General features: G+C 40.1%; 1 protein-coding gene across 4 annotated transcripts in view; it reads left to right on the top strand.

Annotated features, from left to right (window-relative positions):
- The window catches only part of Ten-a (Teneurin-a transmembrane protein), a 213157-nt gene that overhangs the window by 41746 nt on the left and 150003 nt on the right, over nt 1–21408 (top strand). The window lies entirely within an intron of this gene.

Here is a 21408-nt window from a genome sequence, read left to right as displayed (position 1 = left end):
CGCGAGAGTGTCTTGCCACGCTATGGTTGAACGCGACGCGATGTAATGTAGTATTGCGAATCACGTTGCTTGTCGGCTTTAAAGCGAAAGGACACGGTACATGTATACATTAGATCGGCACAAACAAGATTACTATTACTGGCAGGGAAGACTAGGGTGGAGTTCGGTGTATGACGATATATCACCACCTGGTCGCGATACATACTCTTCGCGATACACTTTCGCCCCTTTTCCTCTCCACGCACATTCGCCTGGTAATTCGCTTCATTGCCCTCCCAATCACGTACCATTCAAAGTGACAGCTGGATCCTCAGCTAGAACGAGCCCTGAATGCGACGACGTCAATTACAATCGTCGAGACACGAAAATTTTTACCCCGGCGATATTAACGCAATTTGAATCGGTACCTCACTCTATCCCTTCAAAAGACGTCAGCAGATCTCGCGATCTACTTGGAGATAAACGAGTCTACAGTAATAACAGTGAAAAGCGAATATAAACCTCGTACCAGTATCAGAACGTAAAAGTTGAACTCGCTTCAAATTATAGGACACGTGTGAATCGCATTCAATAAATTAGATTTTCTTTTGTAAAAATAAAATGTCAAAGTTATGAAGAGTTCGATGCTTGAGAGCTGATATAAGAATAAAGTAATTTTTGAGTGACAATGTTACTGATAATCTTCAGAGGGTGAAGGGGAAAGTGGGAAGGAGAGTGTAAAGTTACAACGGGCCATGTTCGGACAAGATTTACAGTGACGCGCCGCGACGTACGCGAATCTGTATTGGTTAGGACAGACCCCCTTTATCCCTAAAATGAAACCTGTCCAAATTGGATTTGCCCTTGATCACTCGTGAAAAGGATAGAAATGAAATTATTTCTGTTTCGAAACATCCCGTTCGTACGATCAGGAACATGACACTTCATTTATCGTAGCGATAATGTTTCGTAGTGCTCTCAAAATAAATCGTCCCCGTTCTTCTGAAGGGATATTCTCACCATCTTTCTTTACTGATTAACGGTGTAGTGAAAAATTCATATGTAAATTTTTTCACATAAGCAATCACTATCGTCGTTCATATTCCGATTCGTCAGACGCAGGTAAAGACGACGAGATGAAGTGGGCCACATTTACACGAATCAAGAATCAATTCATGAACCGCCGTTCTCAATAGGGAAATTATTTATTATTGGATTATTGGAATATTTTAATGCATTTCGCCTGCTACCCAAAAAATGCATTCCAACACATTACTTACAATTTAATTTTTAATTGTTAGACCCAAGCCAATTCTACTCGTTGGCCCATCATACCTTCGCGAGCAGACAAATTTACCATTAATCAGATTCATAACTGTGAGACTTATGCGAATGCTTGATTCTCGGCGCGCGTAGACGTACGTTAGTTTTCAGACGTCTATCCCGCGAAGCGTATACCACTCTCTTCTGGCAACTCGATTTGTTCCATTTTATCGGCGAAGTGCATTTACGATAGGCATCGTATGCGCCTCCGCAGCCGTATATTTATACACGAACACAGACCTTCCATCAAGCCAGCTTTGTGTGCGCTTTCGCGACCGTGTAAATCACTTTTCACGCGCGGTGGCACCAGAAGCTACGCTTCGCGTCGCGAGCAATCGTTATTTGCGGGAATCGGCCTGTATATGAACCCAAGAACAGTAAGAAGCAATGTTCTTTCCAGATAATGTGGTCTTTTGATACACCATTATTCAAGAACACGAAGGATACGTTGAAGTAATTTATTCACAGACTTAACGACCATTTCTCACTGATTTGTAATTTTATAGATTTGCAAGATAGGAAGGTCTCGAGAATATCACAATATCTTCCAATATCTTTCTTTTCGTTTTTCCTAATAAATGAACAAAATAAGATCGTAACAACTGTAACGATTAATCTAACAAAGTGCACGTATAGCTGTCTTCCAGCTTCGAAGATATTACATTGCAATTCACGTGTATCGTTTTTTTATTCGTCGACCGTTCGGATACATTTGCCAGAAGGATAATCTTTTTTTTCGTCATTCAATAACGTCCGACTAGAGATTCCGCGTAGATTCGGCTGAAGGAACACGAATCCGTAGCGCTTCGGGGCTTGAGCCATCGACAACAAAGAACTTGCAGGAACATCTTACCGAGGGAACATCTGCCGGCACCGACGAAATACAAACGTCGCTATATTGTGATCTTTCGTCAAGGTACACGGATCAGGGAATCAAAGGTGCACCATCTTCGGATCGGATTAAGTTGATGCAATTATGCTCTGTGACATTTCTATCGGAGGTTAGAGATATTAGTTTTAGAACGGTAACATCGACAGTACTATAGATTCGAGAATGAATAGGGAGCATTTCGAAACGCGGCTTGGAATTATCGTTTAGAAACTTTGCAACGAATCCTAAAAACTTGTGACATTTATACAAAGTGCCGTCTACGCATCGCCAGAGATCGGCTTTAGTAAAGTGAAAAATAGCCTGATAGGGCTACGCTGGCATTAGGTTGTCCCTCAAAATAGCCATATTCCCGGTGTGAGAACTCGGCCATGAGATAAAAGAGATAAGTATCCGTCATGAAGAATGGCAAATACTTTTTTTGCCGATAACTCCTTAGGATCACGTGCCTTCATATGGCGAGGGTAGCCATTTGCGAGGATTTGTATCAGTGATAGACACGTCTGGACGTGGAAAAATTGCGTCGACGTCTTTTTTACGAAAATGATAAATGAGACTAAAAAAAAATTGGTATAAAAATAAATAAGTGAAGGATTCGTTATTGATATTAAACAAAGAAATCTATATATCGATACCGACACGGTGGTCATAAAAAAAATGAACGTAAAGCCGAGAAGAAGACTTTATGCTAAAAACGGTATCGAGCACAACGGTGTTTACCAGCACGTAACGAGACGTCGCATAAGCGGCAGCAAAGTTTCGAGGATGTTTTCCTTCCATACCGATCCGAGCTCCCCTTGCGTACCTCTTTTTCCACCCTGGTTCGCATTTAAATTGGGTAATATCTCGACGGTGGGCTCCCTCGTCGGCGTCAAAGTTAAAGACTTTGCATCTAGTGATGCAAGCATGATATTTGTACCTGCTGTTACTCCTTTCTTTCTACCCTCTCTCGTTTCATATAATCCGGGCTTATTAACGGTATTTAAAAATATTAATACGCTTTTTTATTTAATTAGTATAATCAAATTTAACATATCGTATGTAATATTTTGATCTAGCTGATAAAGCTTTCAGGTGTCCATTTCACGGATGCAGTAAAAATAATCCATCTAGAGTTAGGACGTGACATTTAAAACCGGCTTCGCCAGTTACGTCATACATGTGCATTCGCGTACACATGCATACGGTGGTTGCGGGTCAGGAGTTGACTCCGTTTCCAGCAGAGTGAAACGCAGTTTTTTCACGGTTGCGAGGAGGGTCGTGGATCAGCTGGCTGCACGTCTACCTTTTTAAAAACCATGTGTAGGGTGCTTGTATATACCTCGGTTTAACGAACCCCGTGCAAGGATTCTGGCCACACGTAGGCCTGGAACACAGCGTGTTTCCTCCGGTCGGTATTGAATAAACGGTTAAGTGGCTTGTGTAGCGTGTTAGCGGTTTAAGGTGGGACGACGAGGTAGGAAAGAAGAATTATGAACGGGTTAAAGATGTTACGTGTTCGAAGTTTCCCATAGATTTCATGCAATGATTCCGTAATAAATACTCAATGATTTTAATCTCTAGAACATGAAGAATTTTACTCGAAATCATATATTTCACAACTACATATAATAACTCAGAGCACGGGATAGTATAGTGATCTAAAGCCAGATCTTTCCCGTTAGATCTCTATTCTAAATCCCGCAGAATCCACCAAACTGTATTTCAGCCCATCATTCGAATTAACTACCACCACGATATAGCAAAGGATTCACCCCTAAAGTGCGCACTTTTTACGCGAAACCGTGAAAACATCCGGTGGACGCCATATTCCTAAGCCCTTTATCGCGCGTCCAACGAGTGCAGCACCGATAACTATAGTATAATCAAATTTAACATATCGTATGTAATATTTTGATCTAGCTGATAAAGCTTTCAGGTGTCCATTTCACGGATGCAGTAAAAATAATCCATCTAGAGTTAGGACGTGACATTTAAAACCGGCTTCGCCAGTTACGTCATACATGTGCATTCGCGTACACATGCATACGGTGGTTGCGGGTCAGGAGTTGACTCCGTTTCCAGCAGAGTGAAACGCAGTTTTTTCACGGTTGCGAGGAGGGTCGTGGATCAGCTGGCTGCACGTCTACCTTTTTAAAAACCATGTGTAGGGTGCTTGTATATACCTCGGTTTAACGAACCCCGTGCAAGGATTCTGGCCACACGTAGGCCTGGAACACAGCGTGTTTCCTCCGGTCGGTATTGAATAAACGGTTAAGTGGCTTGTGTAGCGTGTTAGCGGTTTAAGGTGGGACGACGAGGTAGGAAAGAAGAATTATGAACGGGTTAAAGATGTTACGTGTTCGAAGTTTCCCATAGATTTCATGCAATGATTCCGTAATAAATACTCAATGATTTTAATCTCTAGAACATGAAGAATTTTACTCGAAATCATATATTTCACAACTACATATAATAACTCAGAGCACGGGATAGTATAGTGATCTAAAGCCAGATCTTTCCCGTTAGATCTCTATTCTAAATCCCGCAGAATCCACCAAACTGTATTTCAGCCCATCATTCGAATTAACTACCACCACGATATAGCAAAGGATTCACCCCTAAAGTGCGCACTTTTTACGCGAAACCGTGAAAACATCCGGTGGACGCCATATTCCTAAGCCCTTTATCGCGCGTCCAACGAGTGCAGCACCGATAACTACACGTTTTTTTTTTTTTAACGATCCACGATCAGATCGCAATATAGATTTCTAATCTTGGTAACTTACATTATTCTACACAAATATACATATGACATATGTATAACATATATGTAATAGATATGTAATATATATTCATAAATATTGAACTGGATTTCTTATATAACTGTTATGTGTTGGACAAATTTATTTGACGGCGCATTCCGATATCGGTGTCTTTATTTTCCCGTCACGCCTGGTATTATTTCGTCGCGAAAACCGAAAAAGAAGAAGGGATCTGTGCGCAGGCGAGACGAGTGCGTCCTGCCGGGCTAGGCTGCAATCTCGTTGTTGCACGCGAGGTGTGACCGGACGAGATACGCTGCACCGTCGATTGTTCGCAATCCTGGCTCGGGGAATTAATTTGTGCGAGGTATCGCGGAACAATACGTACGCTTCATCCCTTCCCTCTGCTTTTGCACCCTCGTCTAGCCGCGTTCAATGCGATTTTCGAAATCGCGCGCCATAAGGTGCAAGACCCAGGGCCTCCTCCGTTTCGTCTGGCGTGCCTCGAGTGCATTTGTTTGTCGGTAACTCGCTGCCATATGTCAGCTACGTGGCTGCATTATGAGCGTACACAGTGCAACGGACCCTTTGTTTTCGTTACGGTTCAACACACCGATCATGCACTGTCTAGTTGGCCCTCGCCACGGTCGGTTGTAGTTACGACTATGGCTTCGACATTCTCGTCTCTCTGTCTCTCTCACGCGCGCGCGCGCGCGCGTTTTTCACTCGACGCGTACGCATGTTGCATGCGTGCTCGATCCCTTTCGGGTTAACCCTTTCGACGATAGCTCGTTGCTCGCGTGATTTTTTTTACCCCGCATACGCCGCTCTTGTTGTTTTGGTCTGGTTTTCTCTCTGATTTGACTGGCGGCGGTCAATGCGTGTCTGGTATTGGTGACGGTTCGAGTAGGCGTACGTTCCGCGGGAAAATCGACGTTGCGCAGTGCTTGCGCTTTTGTTAAGGGTTGCATCGACAAGTCGTTAGTTGTTTGAGTTCGAGTGGCTTGCGAACGGTCGTGTCGAGTTTCCCGCAGATGCTACAAGCTCGTACGTATGGAAATATTGCTCAAGCGAGTATGACAAAAGTAAAAATTTTCAATAAAAAGAAGAGATGAAATTTCTATGATGTTAAATACAATACATACAGAATATTTCCGAGCAGAAAGCTTGGAAATTTTTTTAATAAGATTTAATTAATCTTGATCAAACGTAGAATTTATTTCACTTGCAGAAAATTGTAACTAAAAACGAAACATAATTTGTAGCATTTTTAACTAGTACAATTCATACGATTGAATTAATTAAATCTGGAGTTTGATGTTTTTCAAATAAAGCAATAAACTTATACAAATTTAACAAGCAAGAGGATTATGGAATTTTATAGTATTATGTTATAAAAATTGAACGTATGAATTCGACTCATATTCTGAATCGTAAAATTCCAGAACAATTATTTGCGCAAATTTAGTACCTCATCAACTTTTTCAATAAATTTTCTGACGCCGTCGTTATTTAAACGCAATTACAAAATTGTTACGCTTCATTAGCAATTCAATAAGTTGTTTCACAGTATAAATTTAAATGTCCATATATATTTATTTAACATAATTTTCGTTTTACCATTTATACATTAATTACTTGCACCGAAATTGCGGAAAATCGCGGTCTCTTGAACCAACGTTGTCTGGCATTTTTACTCCTTTTGCGACGACCAATATTAGCTCTAGATTTTCTGCCTGGCATGAATACCATCCATGGGAGTTTCACTTCATACAAATCACAAATTTCAATATAAACCGTCGCCATAAAAAAGGAGAAGAGCGTGCTAAAATATTTAAATAATAATGAATTTATAATTGTGTGTGTGTGGAGAACAAAGTGTAGAATGGATAAAACATTCGATAATACCAGACTATCGACTCGCGGCGGTGTTCTCGTCCGGAATTAATAATACAGATATCTCTTGTATAACACGGTCGTTAAATTCACCCAAAAAATGTCATGTTATGTAAAAAATAGTACAAGGAGCATGGCTAGATTTTGAAAATAAAATAAGCCATGCATCTTTGTTTTATATAATACATGAGTAAATTGTAGATACAGGATGGTCCACCTAAATGTAGCCATCTAAATATCTCCCTCCTTTGCAATGATAGTAAAAATGTTTTTTATGAAATTTAAATGGTATGAAACGATGAATTAAAAAATAAGAGACGAAACTGAAAAAGAATAATGAAGAAAAGACAATTAAATGTGGAGACATAGGCCAAAAGTATGAAGACCATAAAAATAAAAGCTAACAAACAAACAATATTTGCTCATACTCGTACAGGCGTTTAATGCAAGATGGCGCAAAAATATTTCCACGTAAAAATGTTGTGAAAACTCCGTAGATATAAACCTTTGTTTCATTAGTGCCGGCGAACTGCGAGGGTAGAAATTAACTTTGTAAACGACGGACCGAATTAAAATTCAACTACCGTTTTTGCGCAATCCGGTCAAAATTTTTCCCATGATACACGAATGTAGGCGACGATTTCGTTAGCATTTTTCTGCACGTCGAAACCGTTTCGTAATTTGTAAATTTTTTCGATAATTGAACACCGTGATTCCTAGCACAGAATCCCTCTTTTTTTTTTAATTTTTATTACCGAGTCAGTGAATAAAAATATTCAAGCCCCAGGTAAACATTCACATATCCGAAAGCCCGATCAATTATATGTATAATTTTATTTGCATCTGAAAAATAAACGGTATTAAAATATTTTAGTATTTCCGTAAATTGGCGTCAAACAACGGAGAAAAAGACGTCGAACAGCAACATGCAGTAGCTGTGTAACAGCATCACGAAAAATAACTTAATTTCCAAACAATGTCGTGTCCCGACGAGAAGATGACGGGCGCGGGGGAGCCATGGCATCCGGTCACTCCGCGAGCAAAAATTTGACGAAGCTTTTAGCCAGCGATTCGATTAGCCGACGCTTTGTAGTGCATTATACACGCCGCGGTGTGTGTGGTCCTGTCATTTTCACTGACTACCGACAACTTTTACGGGTTCGTTGGCGAAAGGAAGAAAGAGACAGCGTTATAGGGACAGAAAAGAGTTGCCGGAATGGAGCCAGATCGTAAGTAAGGGGTCGAGCACTACGACGGGTGGCTGTCTTCGATCCTGGTTCACTGTTTTAAACTCCTACCGCTCATGATGCAAACTCACTAAATATCGGCCTCTTGAAATGTGTCATCTATGACAGCACGAAAAACAAGCAGCCGAGTAAACTTACTATCTACAAGAGACAAGAGCATCTGGTATTCCTTTGGTGTCCTATTGCGCGCACCACTTACGTTTACTGAAACGATTTTTTGTATATTCGTGAACTGATTTAAGTGGAAAAAATATTATGCTTATCTAACAATGTATATATAAATGTTCACTTCAACATAAAAAAAGAGTAAAAAATCTTACGAATGAAGAACGATTATGAACATAAGAAACAAGGCCATAATTATAAATTTATGCTATATGTAAAATTGGGGAAATAATGTTTTCCTCATACACAGCTTGCAGTGGTTTTATTGAATAAAAAAGTTACCGTTCACTTTTTTGTACAAATTTTACCTTGAAATATACGTATTCTTTATTTTTGGACCCTTCTATAATGTACATTATAAAAAAACTCTCTCAAATACAGTCGGATAACAAGGAGGTAAACCGACATAGCAAATAACGGAGATCGTGGAGGAAGAGGAAAGTAAAAGAAATATATGTGTACAAAAGGAGAAACAGAAGAGAAGGAAACGTAATTCATTGAATGAAAGACGCACTCGTAGGGAACGATTGTTACATGTATAATAGAAAAAGGCTCCGCGAGAGCTGAATAGCTTAATAGATGGGCACTCTAGCAAGCCCATGAAAAACAGCGGCCCAAAACAAATTCGGGGCCGCAACAAATTCCTGGATGCACCATGGGGCGTCCTTGGGCACGCACATGCCTCGCAGATGCGCTCACGCACCCCCCCTGTTTCAAGGGATTCGCGCACCGAAGAGGCTGGAAATTGGTCCCCTAGACGCAATATTTCACGTTTGTATATGGTGCATTGTGTTACACCGAGCTGTCTGGGCGAGTTAAGGCCCTCTTTTATTTCCTGGATTAGAGATAGGCTGACTAGCAGAATGTATCGATTTGACGCGCTTGCTAACGAGATCGGTGGATATCTATATAGTGCACAAATTCTTCTCGATCCATTATTTTCAACGATCTGGTTGGTTTTTGATTGTTTGTATGGTGAATCGGACTGGATGCGGGCTTATTATTCCATTAGAGTCATAGTGCGGATTAGCGTGGAGAGTGCGCGTACGTGCTTCGTAGGGCGGTCGAGGGAATCAATCGATTGATGAGGTTTTTACAGATGTTGGAGTTCTTCGAATGTTACATGGGTCTGTATTATAGTGTTCATGAATATAAAGCAGAAAATTGACATAAAAGAAAGATGATGTGAATGAATTTGAAAATTCCGACAGAAAATATATTCATAAAGAATAATAAGTAATCTCCGGATGGTGTGGCCACCGATCGGGACCGGGCTTGTGAAGAATCGTCATAATAGTCAGAAACGCTAAGCAAAACTGTTTATTCGATTACGAATGACGTTATCGGTGCTCGTTTTCCGATTAACATTGTCAGATGAATGAACGAGCGTTCGATATAAACGCCGTTAATGAAACGGAGAGAACGTACAATTCACAGATTTAAATCAACCATGTTGTGTTGAAGTACAGCTTTTTAATTGGAATGACAAGTGCTGTATACGCTTCAATATATTTCTTTTTTCATTCAGTAAAAGGAAATCCGTGTAAATGACAAGCGAAATTTTTTGCTTATCACCTGCCATGTAACATGGCTATTGATTTCACTCATTATATCACCTAGCTGCTAAATCAGCAAAGTAATGTGAATTGTTCTCAACCGAACAGCAGGCGGTAATAATTGACATTCATGATCGGCCATTGGAATTATAAACAATACGAACGATATTGTAACTGAGTCCTTAATAGGGTAGCCGCGGACCGGGCAAGCACATTAGAACATCGCGGCACCGTTTTCAAACTACGATCAATTGAATGAAGCTTAACACCGACATTAAACGGAGCTTAACGTCGCACAATGGCTGGCAATCGTTTTCGTTACAATTACTTATTCGATCGTTTCGAGCACTGTGCGCGGCCGCGCTGCGTCAGCACGTTTTGTGCGTCTGACAGCTGGGATGAATGACGTTATTACTGGTAAGTAGTGAGCATTATTTACGCAAAACCAATGCCAACACGTGCGTTGCGTCCATTGCTCTTCAACGCGTTAAACCCAATACTAAACGAGGTTTGAATCATGCTTGAGACGCTTACTTGCATTCTTGATATGACGTCAACAGTTTTTAAACCATATTATACGATTTTTATAAATTCGTGTGACGAAGGAAAAACGAAGCGTTGCACATCAGAAATATTTTGCGAACACATGCTATTTTCAATTTGTCTACTTTTTAAGTACTGTTCGCCTGTCCAATTATACCAGAAAGTAGTTCTTGCCTCATTTTTATTCCCTGTTCCCAAACAGTATTCTGTATCAATTATTAGCCGTTGTTTCCGAGACGCAATTAAAAATTATCGATACCGGACCAAGTCCGTGTACAGTCTTGTCAATATTGTTGACGAATTCAACAAGAACGTTGATACTGATCCTCGTTGGTAAATACAAAGAGACACCGCATCGAAAGTACGGAAACTCCGACGCGATGAAACCACCGAAACACTGGCACTGAAACGACAGAAATGTGAAACATGAGTTGAAGCTCGGAGGAATAGAAGGGAAAGGAAGACAGAGATAATTACTCAGTGTCTTCTCATTTACATTCTATTCCAGACGGCTGAGCGAAATCTCAGTTACACTTTTGTGTGATGGTGAGGCAAGGTTATTATTTAAATAACTCTTTACATTCAAAAGACAAACGGAGGGAAGCTCGTCCCGATATGCTTATTATATGTATATACGACCGACAGGAACTCTCCTGTTCCTTCACGTGGCTGCGTTACAAAGGAAACGTAGGGATGGAAGAAACCGGTGTCTATTTAGAAGCGATGGCTTGCTTATTATGAAATCCTGTATTGGAATCTTTTGAAATATCGTGAACAGTTTTGATAGCGAATCAAATATTTCTAGTTAAGAGGACGTGTCCGACAAATTTATCCAGATCAAAGCACGTCCACTTAATTATAACCAGATGTCGAAATATTCAAAGCATCATTCATTGAAGCTCTCTGATCGCAAATCCGGCCAAACAGAACCCAGCAGTGAAAGAGCTAACCCTTGATTCTCTTCTGATTCTGTTCCCGCTACAGTGCAGTACACGAAAGGCCCTCTTTTAGTAAAGAAGAAGGGTAAAAAAGCCTGTCTCCGCAATAAGTGGTACGCGACGGCACTTTTGATCGTTGCTGGCAGCTCGCGTGGAGCAACATGTTTAACGCGGGCGAGCGCGCGCGCGCGCGCGCGTCACACAGAGCTGGCATACTCCTCGACGATGCGACGCTGCGGTGGTGGGATTGGGGTAAGTGCGTTGCACTTGGGGATGGTGCAAGCAGCACAAGCCTTTCACCCTCTTCGACCTCCCGCGAGCGGCGTGTGTTGTCCGTAAAATTGCTTGCACTTTCTCTTCCTCGTCCTCTTCGCGTGCACACGCGCGTAAACACCCTCTGGCGCATAGCCTCTTTGCTCTTCGAACTGGTTCGCATCTTTCGTCTAAAATAAACTGACCATGCCGACAGTTTCATGTGCAGTCGAGCTCGAATTGGAACACGCTATTTAATAATTTAAAGATGACCGTCGGCAGTACGACTCAATGCCAAAACTATGTATTAGAATGTTAGAAATTATGTGTTAAAAATTCCTTATGACCGAGAAAAACAGGCCGAATAATTTTATAAACCTTATTCTTCTATAATTATCATTTTTTCTAAAAGTTAATTGCTTCAAGAATTAGAATTTTTTATCACATGTCGTAAAGTTTTGGCAGATATCTTATGGCTCATACAATCTTAAGGGTGTACAAGATTGAATTCAGATTGAGATTCTTGGGTGGTCTTAGATTCTTCAGGGACTCGGTCCATTCACGTTCTAGCTATGTACTGTCGGGCGAAGCTTTTATTTCTGAAGTCTGGAGAGTGTTGATCCCTGTTCGATTTGCGAACGCACGTATTTATTTTTGCCTGCAACGGTTGTTTGTTTTCCCGTTACTCTTCTTTTTTTAAAACCTTCCGGGACGTGATTTATTGGATTTCCCTTGGATCTTTGGATTGAGGGAATTATATTGCGTATTGACTCCTTTTATTAAAAATAAGCTTGAGTTTATTGCTTATGTATGTACGTACGTATAATTGATTTCAAAATATGATTCGAGAAATAGAATTGGAATATGACTTTAGAAGAATAAATATTGTTAATACCATCGACTGTGTCATTAATATTAATTTGTCAACTAAAAATTATTAATGAAAGAGAGCACTTTTTCAAGAACGATAATTCATTTATGAATTCCAGCAAAAATTCTTGTTCAAGCTTTGGAGGTGTAAAAACGCTTGCTGTTCGCTTGCATAAGAACTTCGGGCAACTATAAATAGCGTTTTATTATAGCTTCCAGTCAGTTTCTTTGAAAAGTCAACGACTTCGCTCGATTGGTCTCTCTACGCGCGGCGACGACATCGATCGACGACGATACTTTTTCGTGCGCTCGGTCTCGACACTAATGTACGATTCGCGTGTCATTTCCCGACTTGGACAAATTGCTCGATTCGATCGGATCGCCGATTAACGCGTCAAAATTCTGATGAACGCTTGACAAAGAACCGTGCAAAGAATTACAATGCGTTTTTATCATTCCAAGTGAGTATTAATACAATACACGGATATACATGAACAATCATACTCGATTTCCTCTACCTTTATCATTATATTACGCGATTATATATTATTTCAATTATTCATTCATTAATTGCCGTTCGATTCAGAAGTTTCTGAACCGATGTTCAAAAGTAAAGCGCTTACCGATTGAATTTGCATTTTCCCAGTTACACTTAAACGTTGCCGCATTTTAATTACAGGCATCACTTTGCTGAGGAAAACAGATCCTTTTACGATTAATATGTGAAATTTTCATGATAATTAGTACATTTCAGTAATAAAAACATTTAAAAATATTTTTTTACCTAATATCTCTTCCGATATGAATTCCTCGGCGGTGAAAAATGTTCACACTCTGCTAAATTGATTTAAAGCGAATATGCTAAAAGCTAAAGTTGCTTGAATCTCTTTAATGTGTCTGTGTGCTGTTATACAATGTTTCCCATATAACATTTATCAGAATTTTTCAAGCATCTCTATTTTTTTTTAAATTCCTAATTATACAATTATCTTTTGTTTGAAACAATTCTTCGTTGAATAACGTTCTTAACCTGTTTCTCGAGGAATTCGTACGCACGGATAGTGCATAATTCCTGTCGATGGACGGATTAATAATTTATCAATGTCATTGAATGGAATTCGGTCGACTCGTTAGCCTAATTGACGAAATCGGTTCAGAGCGCGACCATTCGAAGCTTGTTCAAGTAATATATTGCATATATTGTTTCTCGGCCTGGTTTTATTCATAGGTGAGCTCACACAGCTTGTGTAATTTGAATTTATGTAAATTCACAGCTGAATTATGTAACGAATTGAAACCGTGCTACGCAAATGCGAACACCATCCCTACGGATATCATAAAATATTTTGTTCTCCCGAAAGTAAAAGTTCGCCTCGTTATTATCTTATTTTCAAACTTTCACGAAAGACTCACAAAGCTGTCTATTTCGTAGCATATAAAATAACAGATATGGACTGACTGATTATTGATAACATGATTGTTTATTTACCATGATCAGCTAATCTGAAATAAATAGTAATAGTAGAGAACAAACTCATTCTGTTCGCGGAAGAAAGGAAACGTCCGCACGTTACGATTAAACGAATTTCCGCGTAATAAACGTCGACTAACGAAATTTAAAGTAATTAAAAATGTTTTTACCGCCACGATGTTCGCGTAAAGAAATAGATGAAAAAGAGAAGGGGTCAAGGGAACCGGGGCTAACGGTGGGGAAAAAGAAAAGTGCATAGACACACGGGACAGCAGGCTGACTGCAGAAGATGACAGAAATAGGGGCGCAGAAAAAAGCTATGACATAGTACGCAATTATGAAAATGAGTTTGGATGAGACACGACCGCGGAGGACAAAGCTTTGAGAGATAACATTGACCAAAGTTACGAGGTTTTGCTACTCTATTATTCAAACCGAGAACCGGTCGGCCCGACCTGTTATGTATCTTCATTTCTGTGCCGCTGCTGTTAGAAAAATATTATACGTGAACGCGTGCACGCGTGTATACGCGCACGCGCGTTCCGCACGGCGTTTATTACAACTACGGCAAACCGGAGAGAAATCTCGTAAATAGAATCAACGAAAGGTGAGCTTTTTCAAAGCACTCTGTGACGGTAATGCGTTTGGCAAAGAGTGAAGGCAGCGGTGCAAAATATAGCTCATATTATTTTAAAGCCTTTTTTTATTTCGGTGGTGTGTACGTCACGGATTAGGTAAATGTAACCCGCTAAAAATTTTCACGGTTTTTAGCTGAAGGTTTTCGTGATGCTAATTGCTCTCTTTTTATTATACATACATATAGTTAAGATTGCACGAAAGATTATACAAAATTATTGATATTATGTCACTAATGTACATCCAATTCATTGCATTTTGGCCGAAGATAAACACAGGCAAGTACGCATTGGCGTTAGCGGTTTATGGCGAGCGATGTGTATGTGCGGTAAAATACAGTGAGTTGTACAAACAACGGATAAGCTGTTGTTTGATTGGTTCAGGCTTTGTTTCCTATGGTAAAAATAAGCAATCAATAATACTGGACAAAACACTGTACGAAACAAGTCGTTGTGGATCAATTAGAAACGGAGACACAATGAAATACATCATACATGAATACATGTCACACAGAGTTATTAAACATTATTTTCGTTAAGAGCATACAATATGTATGTGTCGTTTATTGTCGACAATCACCGTAAACTGCACAGTTTACTCGCGCAGCTAATGATTATTTAACGAGATTTGTCTAGTACCTCTTTGTAAAGCTATTAAATTAATTCAGTCACGAAAATGTGGAGGGCACGCGAAGAAATAAATTCGGTTCCGAACTCTCTTCGACAAGCCGTACAAGTGCAATCCGTTCCGAGGAGAGCGCAAATTTTTAATCGGCTATCGTGACATCAAAGTGCTGCTGCTACCGTCTCTTCTCTCTTTCTCTTCCTTTACTTTATCTCATTCTATCTCTCTGTATTCCGTCTTCTATCGTTCTCTTTCGCCTCGTTTTTATACTTCGCTCGTGGCATCGTTCATCAGCTCGTTCGTAGCTGAAAATTAATCGTCGCGTTCTGAAAATAAGAGGCGAACTGAAAAATTCAGCGAACCGTCTGCGGCTATCGTCAAAGGAACTCCGACGCTGTTACTTAGTATTTATGAACCGTTCGCTCGCGAACGACATTCAAACCTGATACAGAGTGAAAGACGAAGAGTCCTGTTGATAGAAATATTGTAGGAATCTGTAATAATCACTGATGTAGATCAGCTACCTCGCGTCATGTGAAAATATTAGAACAAGGCTGGTAGATAAGATGATACATATATATATGTATATTTGTATCTATATTTCATCTGTCAGTTGATCGACAATAGCAATATCGTGTGTACGCTTATGTAGTCCATTTGCGTAAGATTTCCGTGGCGATAAAGTTGACCATTTGAATGGACATTTTAATTCGCAGCAGTATGACGGAGGGTCGCTGTAAATCGCACGGCGCAAACGGTCGAAAAATTCGCGGGGAAGGTATCGCAGGAGCGTGTCTTCGACACGCAGCGTTAGCAACGATAAAATTACTCGCGTCCATGAAATTTTATTGCCAACGATATTTCACGGAGCTCGCGGAAGGGATCCCTCGTATGTAACGGAATGAAGAGAACGGGTGCGCGACGAGCGCAGCGCAAGCCGTGTCGCGCCACGCTGCCCATTGTGACCGCCTTGCAATCAGTAAAGTGCCATACGCCGCTATTGAAACTGCTGCTAATGAAAATTCCCCAGGGGACGCGAATAAAACTGACTGGTATCCAGGTATTCCAATAATTAGTGAAATAAAAACTGGTCGCGTGTTATCTCGCGCCGCGGTTCCAACGCGATAAATGAATTCTATCGGTGCGATGTAAAATAATATAAAAAAAGTAGATGTACGGGAGGAGGAAGAGAGAGGGGAGTTAGGGACTGTAGAGAAGACGGGGGGAATTTGTACAAAAATTCGTGGTGAACTGTTTTCATTACTCTCAGTTTATCGTGTATCGGTAGTTGACATCATAAATTATCAAATAAATCTGGAACACGGAGATTAATGGAGTACGAAACTGGACATCTTTAAAGCTTACTGCTCCTTTTCTACAAATATGTATGTAGTCAATCTTCTTAAATGCGAGAGTGGGTTCAAGCTTGTTTCTTAAATAGCTGAGCAATATGTTCTACGTCAAAGCGTGACCATAAAACAGTACTGTAAATTTTACAGAAAGCCAATAGTGTCATCCTCTTTCTTTTCACATCATTCTTGAACAACAATCTTCAATATATCGTACTCTTATTTTCACGATGGAGAAAATTAAAACTTACAGTATAACAGTAATAAAAAGCAATTCAGTCATATGCAGCTGAGTATACTTTTACATACAGGAATCGTGCAACTAAGTAAATCGTTTTAATGGAAACCGCGTAATTTCTAAATCATATAAAAAAAATACATGAAAGAAGGGTCAAGTGTATATACGTCACGTAAGATTTACACCTTTCGGTAATGGGAACAGATTTTATTCTTATACAAGAGCCATGAGTGAGCACTGTTCAAATTTAAATCTTGGAGACATCCTTATTTACAAATCTCGACTATCCTGAGGTCCAACTTACCGTCCTCCTACTCTAAAAAAAGAGAAGGAAAACAAAAAAGCGAAGTAACTGAATTACAGAGTCGCCTCGTCAGAAGCAGACTTTCCCCGTTAAATCAACCGGTCCTCCCTGCTTCTGTCCATAGCTCTCGTTTCACCCTCTCATTTCATCCTCTTGCATTTCACCGAGGTCCTTTCTCACTTTCCTTCCAGTCAGCCTGTAATCTAGGAATCTATGATTCAACGCCACTAGTGCGCCCCCAGCATCTGCTCCCTGATGGACGCACTTCAAACTGCCTGCTCACAAAGCGAGCTCTGTTCTTAGGAAATAATGTTTTCGCCGGCACACCGTGTCCATCGTCCTCTATTTGTCTCACTCTCTTTTTCTCCGTCTGTGCAAGTTAACGCTTGCTTAATACCTTGCAGATGCTAAATGCTAGACGGCGCAACGTTCTGACAGACACCCGAGGGGAACCGAGACGAGTTTTGTTCGAAGCGATTTAACAGGTGCTCGACAATTTAACGATTATACACGTTCTTATTGTTAGAGAGATGCGTGGAAAGATTGGTATACCTCTTGCTAATGAGATGATTGGATTTTAATTATACTATTAAAATCTCTTGTTATACAGTAATTGGTTTCAGAATTTTAAAAGCTCTCGAAATTGTACTTCAAATGAACCTTTTATACATGCAGCTCTTCTAATTAGTCACGGATCGACGCATCTTAATGTCTTGCATCACTGTATAGTATAAAAAAAGCCTCGATCAGCAAGAATAGTATGAATCGAATCGAATCGGTTCGTACCACTATGACTGTTCCATTCCTTTCAACTGGCTACTGGAAGTTGCAGAGTCGCAGCCTTTAAGCGAGCCAAAGTTATCGAACGCTCGTGACGAACTAATTCGCCGAGTTTTCGCGGTGACCTCGTTCGAACTTTCAACTTGGATTAAAATTCGCCCCGGCGAAGTCGATTTCCCTTTGATAAAACCGTTCGGAATCTTCGATTCGAAACGTCGCGTTTCAAGAATTCAACGGTAACGGTTGCTGGAAGCGGTGAAAATTTTGCAACCATCCTCCTCCACCACGTCCGCTCGTCGGAACGTCAATCCTTCTCCGTGAAATTGAGAATTCATCTGTCTGTTTGAATTTAGGATGAATATCGAGCGTGCGATATTTATGCAGACATCGACCGATTGTCAGACGATTCTAATCAATGTAGCGGACGTTGATGAAACATGTACATTTTTTAAACTATCTCTGTTCGTTTAATGGAATACAAACCACGAACGTTGATCATTCGATTTTTGACTATCGAATTAAAATCGCTGTTTTGTTTCTCCAATAATCCCTGAACTCACAATTAGATTGAGAACATAAAATTTTCATCTGACACGTTTGTTTGAAATAACCGACTGCGAGGAACGCTACACTCGTTGAAACGAATGCCCTATGCTTTGTGAAATGTTAGGCTTCTTCAGGATTTGATTTACAAAGAACTCAGATGGAATGTCTGGTTTTAAAACTTGTCTGATTAGAGGAAACTCGATTCTCGCGTCAATAGAAAATGTAATATGTCTCGAGTTTCGCGTTGTTAGGTTTCACGCGGAAGGACCAAACCTATCGGCAGAAATCAACTGAATGAGAAAAGGAGGACGGAGATGAGAAAGGACTGTAGATAAATCTGTTCGAAGACTACGGTCATCGTATCGAGTCAAAAAGTACTGGCGACACCTTACGTTTTTACACTTTCATACTTAGTATCACATGGATCCGATTCCTTGGACTGGCAATTTTTATATACTAGTTTCACGTATACGTACAATTAATATTTAATATTTGTCCAATCTAAAATATCATGTAAGATTTCGTCGATCTCAAAAAGAATTATCCAGTTCGTTATCGCAATTCCTACCAACACTGTTAGATTTCGCCATCGTCATGAAACTTTTCAGGGAAAGTTGATTGAAAAGCTCCGCAGTTTAACTTCGCCTCTAAAATCGGCTCGGTTCCGCTCTCGTAAAGTAGGTCGAGCCGATCCTTTCAACCGGCTCATTGTTGCACGATCTTTTACGAAAATTCCCTCCTACCGAGCAACATTATCGTTTATCGTGCAGAAAGAGTGAGAGAGAGAGAGAGAGAGAGATAGGATTAAGTACTCGTAAAGTGGAAGCAATAATCGATAAGGGGTTTGTGTGGGCGACCCTTCCCCGAGGTCCAGCTCTCTTCTCTATTTCCGGTAACGCCACTTGCAATTTTTAAGTTCACTCACCCTTCGAGCCTCATGATTGTATTTTTCTTTCTGACAGACATATTGATAAGAGAAAGATATTTTGTACATATGTGTATATACACGTGCTTGAATTCTCTCATGAATCATTTCACTTTATAAAAAAGACCTGCGTCACTGTGAGTGACTTCTCAAGCAGATAAATGTTGGCATATCTGGAGCTAGCGACATCAAGAAGCCATCGAAGTCCTTATGTACTGTCACTAGTTATTTATGACATTCCAGCCGACATCGTAGATTATACTCAGGCTTCGAAGTGCTCTAATTGATATACGCACTTTCTCACGCTCGCATACTACTTTCCATGTCATCTCATATACATATATGTATACATATACATATATATACTAGCGTCCCCGTCGTGGACTAATTAAACATACTTTATCAAAATCCTGGGTTGTGATATTTCTATAAACAACATGATCGAGAACCAAATCCATGACTAATCAAATAATTTCTTTTTATATAATAGTAAAATATTTTTATGAACAATCGTTTCGGAATTTCTAAACACACTTGTGTTACAAGTCAGATTTTTGGACATATTGCATTTCTAGGGGCGAAATCGAGCTAATTTGTAACGTCACTCATCTATGTAACCGAATTCTAATCCCGCATGATCTCGAAAAAGCACGAGGATCATCCGGTACCTAATCGCCTTACCTCCTACTGTGGACCTGCTGCATTTGCAGTGGCACCTTATTAACCATTGCTACCACACGATTTGGGATCAGCATGACGATGATTCCGAGTCATGCTGACTACGGCAGAATCAAGGCAGGAAACAGCATTCGCGTATCATAAATCAGCCGCACTGACTCGACTACTTTAACCGTATTCCCCAATGTCTTCTAGTGCAAAGCGATAGACGTACAAAGTATTAAGCACTGAACAATTTATATTATTACTAGATGTTACTTTAATCCAGATAAATGTAATTCATTTAAACGTTTTACATATTCATACAAGTCAAATTGAATCAGGCCGGTCATTTATATAGTACTATCTTTGGTTAAAGTTTTACTTTTGATGGATTGTATTTGAAGTTTCCGGTAATGGACCACCCCGTATACGGGCTAGATAAAATCTGACGACTGTCAACCTAAATCACTGTCAAAGAACCATTTCATCTTCTACAATTTTAACTTCCGTTTTGGGATAATTATTGGGAGCAGTATTATAACAAAGGGGAAAAACTCTTGTTCAACTCCAAAGGAATTAAATACAGCTCTTAAGTTGAAATTCCAGCACTTTATTAGGTGGTACAGCTCTGCACGCAAGCACGTACTTTGGAAATCTGCCTAATTGTACAATTTTGGTTGTCCTTATAACGAGTGGTATGAGTAATCGGGACCAAAACAGGATAGTAATAGGAATACTAGGGATAGGATGGGTAGAACAGAGATCAAGAATGTTTTTCGTTGAGTTAATAATGATAAATTAGTTCGTCAACCAACGCAATTACAAAAAGAATATCTAACGTACAAGATATATTTTGTTAATGTTTTAATATATTTTTTCAATTTCGTATATCGACACGTGTAATCCTTTTTTATCTGACTCTCGAGTATGGTGGTCTCTGTATACGTCAATCGTTCGATTCTTAAACGATTAGAGGGTCGAAGACGCCGGAAATTGGTAGGGTACTCGGACGACGGAGCTGTAGAGACCGAACCAGATCCAGAAATGCTTCCTTTATGACAAACAGATGCGCCTTGGGACAGACGCTCTCGAGAAATCTGCGTCCTATTTGCGCCCCAGCCAGTGATGCATCTACGCTCTGCGATACGGCGATACTCGATGACATACATAATAGAGCGGAGGATATAAAAGTGGCGTCGAATAGTCGGAGATGGGAACCGACAAGGAACAGCGATGAATTTTTGATTAGCTCGAAACGACACCGAAGTTCGTGCATGCCTCCTGATCTCATTCAGTCAATGGACTATGTTCTTTTGTCTCGCGCATGAGTCTTTCTTCTTTTTTCGACCGATCGACCTGTGTTCGGCTAAACCGAAGGGTCAATGGCTTCTTAAAAACTGTATGAGTCTGTTAAGAGTCGATGGGTTCTGTAATCCAGAAATGAAGATTGAATTTATGATTATGAAAAATGAT

The sequence above is a fragment of the Ceratina calcarata genome, unplaced genomic scaffold (genome assembly GCF_001652005.2).
Source record: "Ceratina calcarata isolate Rehan_Ccalc_2016 unplaced genomic scaffold, ASM165200v1 scaffold102, whole genome shotgun sequence".
NCBI lineage: Eukaryota > Metazoa > Arthropoda > Insecta > Hymenoptera > Apidae > Ceratina > Ceratina calcarata.
Note: the sequence above shows the minus strand (reverse complement) of the source record. Positions and strands in the feature narration are given on the sequence as shown.